Source organism: Suncus etruscus, chromosome 16, assembly GCF_024139225.1.
Source record: "Suncus etruscus isolate mSunEtr1 chromosome 16, mSunEtr1.pri.cur, whole genome shotgun sequence".
Taxonomy (NCBI): domain Eukaryota; kingdom Metazoa; phylum Chordata; class Mammalia; order Eulipotyphla; family Soricidae; genus Suncus; species Suncus etruscus.
Window position 1 is genome coordinate 34,761,581 of NC_064863.1, and position 6,000 is coordinate 34,767,580.

Sequence of the window (6,000 nt, forward strand, 5' to 3'; positions counted from 1 at the left end):
TTTTGGGTCACACCTGGCAGTGCTCAGGGGTTATTCCTGGCTCCATGCTCAGAAATTGCTCCTGGCAGGCACGGGGGACCATATGGGATGCTGGGATTCGAACGGATGACCTCCTGCATGAAAGGCAAACGCCTTACCTCCATGCTATCTCTCCAGCCCCCGCCAGGAGCTATTTCTGAGCAGCCAGCCAGGAGTAATCCCTGAGCACCACCGGGTGTGGCCAAAAAAAAAAAAAAAAACACAAAACAAAACAAAAAATATATGTATGTGAAAACACTATGGAAGAACTGAAGTTTGAGTTAGTGACAACTGGAAAGATGCATTCCAGCATTGGTCCCAGCCATGATCCTTGCCCTGCTGTTGTCTTTCTTTTGCAGTATCTGACTTCTGTCATTTTATAATAAAAGTAACCAACCTAATCTTAAAAACACATCTGCAGAACAGAGCTGGAGGTGTAACTTTAACAGATACCAAGACAAAACTACAGTAATGGTCAAAAAGGCCACAGGGTCAGAAAACACATGGACTATGAATACACACATAGAGTCTGGATAAGGCACTTGCTTTGTATGTAGCTAATACAGAATTGATCCTCCTACAGCACTGCATATAGTTTCCAAGCCTCATCAGGAATGATTCCTAAGCATGGAGCCAAAAAGTAAGCCATCACTCGACACATACCCACACCCAAATACAACTCTTTAAAACAGTGAGCAAAGTGTGATACTGGTAAATGTATTGGTATAACTGTATATTCCCTGGAAAAGAAATAAATTTTTTATCAATATAGTTTGCCTATTTCCTTCGTCTGGAGCCTGCCTGGAGATACTTCTGAATACAGAGCCAGGAGTAACTCCTGAGCACCACCAGGTGTGACCCAAAAACCAAAACCAAAAAAAAATAAAACAAAATAAATATATTTTAGAACAAACAATATGCTTTTTTACCTTCATATTTAGCTTATAAAATTCTATCCTATCACAAAAATAAAAATGAATTCTAGGTCTGGGATGTGGCTAAGTAGTATCTAGCACTTGTTTTGCATGTATTCAGGTTCTAGATCCTATTTCAGGCAGCATCAGAACAAAGCAAAAACAGGCAGGCAAGAAAGAAGGAGAGGGGGGAGGGAGGGGAGGAAGGAAGGAGGAAAGAACAAAAGAAAGGAGGAAGAAAAAGAAAGGAAGAAAGGAAGAAAGAAGGAAGTGGAAGGAAAGAAAAAAGGAAGGAGGAAAGGAAAAAAGGAAGGAAGGAAGCAAAGACGATAGAGAGGAAAGAAAGAAGTCCAAAGAGGATTATTTTAAAGATTATTTTATTATATGTGAGCAGTTTTAAACCATGAGCTACAAGTCCAAGAGATTGTCCAGTAGCAAAAGTGCTTGCTTTCAGTTCTCATTGGTGGAGTATAAACAAAGTAAAATCCTATCAACTCTGTAGTCTGATCCCTGGTGGTACAAACTACACTGAAGTGTGTGTGTGTGTGTGTGTGTGTGTGTGTGTGTGTGTGTGTGTGTGTGTGTGGTGTGTGTGTGTGTGTGTGTGAGAGAGAGAGTGAGAGAGAGAATGAGAGAGAGAGTGAGAGAGAGTGAGAGAGAGAGTGAGAGAGAGAGAGAGAGAGAGAGAGAGAGAGAGAGAGAGAGAGAGAGAGAGAGAGAGAGAGAGAGAGAGAGAGAGAGAGAGAGAGAGAAAACACACTAGGGCAAGTGTGCAAACATCAAAACCTAATGAACAATTCCCAGTAAGTACCACAACTCAAATGGTGAAGCCTCATGACAGTGAATGTAACTGCTTATCACTGCAACAACAGCAGAAAGAAGAAAGAGGACAGACTAGGACCCCATTCTAATGTGAAACATTCTTTTTTATTTATTTATTTATTTTGGTTTTTGGGCCACACCTGGTGACACTCCTGGCTCTCTTTCCTCACTCAGAAATCGCTCCTGGCTTGGGGGACCATATGGGACATCTGGGGGATCGAAATGCGGTCCTTCTAGGCTAGAGCTGGCAAGGCAGATGCCTTACCTTGCCGCCACTGCTCCAGCCCCTGAAACATTCTTTTTTTTGTTTTGTTTTGTTTTGTTTTGTTTTGTTTTGGGTCACACCCGGCAGCGCTCAGGGGTTCCTACTGACTCTACGCTCAGAAATCACTCCTGGCAGGCTCAGGGGACCATATGGGACGCCGGGATTCGAACCAAGGAACTTCTGCATGAAAGGCAAACGCCTTACTTCCACGCTATCTCTCTGGCCCCTGAAACATTCTTAATAAAGGCTCTCCCTAGGGGCCAGAAAGATGTACAGTGGATAGGGCATTTCCTATGCAACTGACTGACCCAGGTTTGATTGCTGGCACCCATATGGTCCTGAGCCTGCCAGAAGTCATCCCTGAATGCAGAGTAGGAGTAAACCCTGAGAACTGCCAAGTTTGGCCCAAAAACTAAAAAAAAAAAAAAAAAAAAAAAAAAAAATGTGTTTAGATTGCTGCTATTATTATCCCTCATGCCTCATGACTAATACAGTGGAAAAAATACAATACACACTTTCTTAAAGTAATGCTTACCTTCTCTGCCACAAATCACAAACTCATTAACTGAAAACTTCGCATACATTAAAATAAAGGGTATAAGCATAGGAGTGCAGTAGGTTAAAAATTTAAATGACATTATTTGTTGTTCCAATATACATTTATGAATTTAAAAGATTTGCTTAATATTTTTGTTTGTTTTTTGGGCCACACCTGTTGACGCTCAGGGGTTATTCCTGGCTAAGCGCTCAGAAATCGCTCATGGCTTGGGGGAACCATATTTGCTTAATTTTTTTGTTTGTTTTTTGGGCCACACCTGTTGACGCTCAGGGGTTACTCCTGGCTAAGTGCTCAGAAATCGCTCATGGCTTGGGGGAACCATATGGGATGCCAGGGGGTTGAACCGCAGTTCGTTCTAGGCTAACACTTGCAAGGCAGGCGCCTTACCTCTACCGCCACCTCTCCAGCCCCAAGATTTGCTTAATCTTTCCACTGATAGCAATTATTGCCTTTCCATTAAAGGTAATTAATGCACACACACACACACACACACACACACACACACACACACCCCTCAGTGTGGTTTGCAGTGCCAGAGATCACAGAAAGCAGAGCTGATGGGATTTTGCTTAGTTTATTTGTCTGTTTTTCTTTTTTTCTCTCTTCGTCTTTTTCTCTTCTTTCTTTATTTTTTTTTCCTTTTGAATTTGGACTACACCTGGTAGTGCTCAGGGAACCATGCAGTGCTGGCGATTGAGCCTAGACCTCCTACATGCAAAGTATGTGAGCAGTCCACTGGGCAATCAGTCTCTCTGACCATATGTGCAAGATCTATGTAATTAATGTGCCATTTATTTGAAGAATTGTTCATCCAAGTCATTTAGTATTTGCTTAAGGAATGTCATGTACCAGGCATCATTCATCATTCATGGCTTCAGATGTGTAGTAGGGAATAATTCTCTTTGCATTGACTTTTGAAGGAACGTACAACATGAAGTTCACCATGCTGACAAATGCTACATGCAATCATACTTTGTTATATGATACTCAGCAACATGAAGGAAAAAAAAGAACCACTTTTAACAGTTACTGGATTTGTTCATTCTTACTCTAAAGTGCTTTAGAACTTTAAGAAACAGTGTTCCTGTCAAGCAAATTCAAACCAATAAATACTATTTGCAAGTAAACTGTCATTAGTAGGGTTTTTTTGGTTTGTTTTGTGTCCACACCAGGCAGTGCTCAGGCATTACTCCTGGCTGTACTCAGAAATTACTCCTGGCAGTGCTTGAGGATACCAGGATTTTCATCCTGGTTGGCTGTGTACAAGGCAAACTCCTTATTTACTGTACTATTTCTTCAGCCCCACTAGAAGGATTTTTTTTTTTTTTTTTTTTTTTTTTTTTGGTTTTTGAGTTACACCCAGTGGCGCTCAGGGTTACTCCTGGCTCTGCGTTCAGAAGTTGCTCCTTGGCAGGTTCAGGGGACCATATGGGATGCCGGGACTCGAACCAGAGTCTGCCCTGTGTTGGCCGCGTGCAAGGCAAACACCCTAACACTGTGCTATTGCTCGGGCCCCTGAAGAATTTTTTAAAAAAGTAGTATTGGATTATGTGTCTGATGAACTTTCCAATGAACTCAAAACCTTCACGCTAATTTTTTTCTCTCTAATTTCTTTATTTCTCTCTCTCTCTAATTTTTTGTTCTTCCCATAATCTCTCTGCCAACAGGTTGAGGAAATCCGGGTTTGGCAAAACACAGGGAAAGGATTTTACAATCATATAACAGTTTAAGCAAGAGAAGTATCAAGATTAGAAACCTGGACTTTGATGTTTAAGAATCTTTCTTTGCTTATTGTCTCTTATTCTTAAAATGTAATTACACCAATCAGCAGAAGATGCTCCAGCATTACTGCAAACTTGGTTGTTTGTTGGTTACAAAGAGTACTTTTTTTGAAAGAGAATGAAAACAAGGAAATTTTTTTACCCTTTTCACTCTCATTCTACAAACATTTTATAATAAAACTAGAAATACCAGATGAACCTGAAGGTAATTAATGCACAGCAAGCTGAACTTTTTACCTACTAGATTATATGTGTAACAAACAACTACAATGGAAATGTACTATTTAAGCTGTTAGATGGTTAACTCATGCTTGAATAAATTATTATCTTTTCCTTTTAATTTCTCTGTCTCCATCTCTCTCTCTCTCCCTCTCCTTCTCTTTCTCCCTCTCCTCTTTCTTCCTCTCCCTCTCTGTCTGTCTGTCTCTCTCTCTCATGCCAGGATAGAACCCAGGACCTCAGATAGGCAAAGCAAGTGCTGTCCTGCTGAACCATATCCCCCACTCTATATCACTGTATCTACTGATTCGTGTTCTGGTTCAGTCTGAAATAGCTCAAGAATTTTTTTTTTTTTTTTTGGTTTTTGGGTCACACCCGGCAGCGCCCAGGGGTTACTCCTGGCTTTATGCTCAGAAATCACTCCTGGCAGGCTCGGGGGACCATATGGGACGCCGGGATTCGAACCAATGACCTTTTGCATGAAAGGCAAACGCCTTACCCTCCATGCTATCTCTCCGGCCCCATAGCTCAAGAATTTTAGACCTTCATCAGAACAACTTTTTTCTTTGGATTTGCGATTTTGAGTGGCCACTATTTCACCCCAAATTATTTAGTGGCAAATTAAAGGATAAATGTGGAGGTACCAGGCATGGCCGAGAGAGGTCCCATTTAGCTTGTCCCAGTTTCTCCCACAACTGTAAGGTTTGGTTTGAGGGTGAAAATCAAGCTGGCTACAGATAATTATAAGAAACTCTTTTGTTGGGGCCAGAGAGATAGCAGGGAGGTAGGGCATTTGCCTTGCATGCATAAGGATGGTGGTTCAAATCCTGGCATCCCATATGGTCCCCTAAGCCTGCCAGGAGTGACTTCTGAGCACAGAGCCAGGAGTAACCCCTGAGCACTGCCAGGTGTGACCCAAAAACTGAGGTCCATTCTAAGTCAGCCACATGCAAGACAAACGTCCTACCACTGTGCCACCGCTCCGGCCCAAATACTGTAAGATCTTTTATTTTTGTTTTGGGGCCACATCCAGAAATGCTCAATGATTACTCCTAAATATTTGTTTGAGCGTCACTCCTGACAGTTGTCAGGGGACCCTAAAGTGCCAGGGACCAAACCTGGGCCTCTTACATGCAAAGCATGTTTCTAGCCATTGAGTTTATCTCTACGTTACATATTAAATTTTGTGGGGTTTTGTTTTGTTTTTATTTTTGTTTTGGGGTCACACCTAGCACTGCTCAGGAGTTACTCTTGGCTATGCGAAAGGGATCATATAAAATGGCAGGATTAGAACCCAGATTGACTGCATATAGGGCAAGTGCCCTAAACTTATTGCTCCAGACCCTTTGTTAAAATTTTTTTTTTGTTTTTTGTTTTTGGGCCACACCCGGCATTGCTCAGGGGTTCCTCCTTGCTGTCTGC

At 41.8% G+C, this 6,000-nt stretch overlaps 1 long non-coding RNA gene across 1 annotated transcript in view; it reads right to left on the reverse strand.

The window, feature by feature from the left end:
• LOC126032527 (uncharacterized) overlaps positions 1 to 5,090 on the reverse strand; it is an 891,448-nt gene extending 886,358 nt beyond the window's left edge. The window contains exon 1 of the long non-coding RNA XR_007503878.1: positions 5,051 to 5,090. This is a non-coding gene — a long non-coding RNA (uncharacterized LOC126032527). The remainder of the gene's footprint in view (positions 1 to 5,050) is intronic.
• Positions 5,091 to 6,000: the final 910 nt, after the last annotated feature.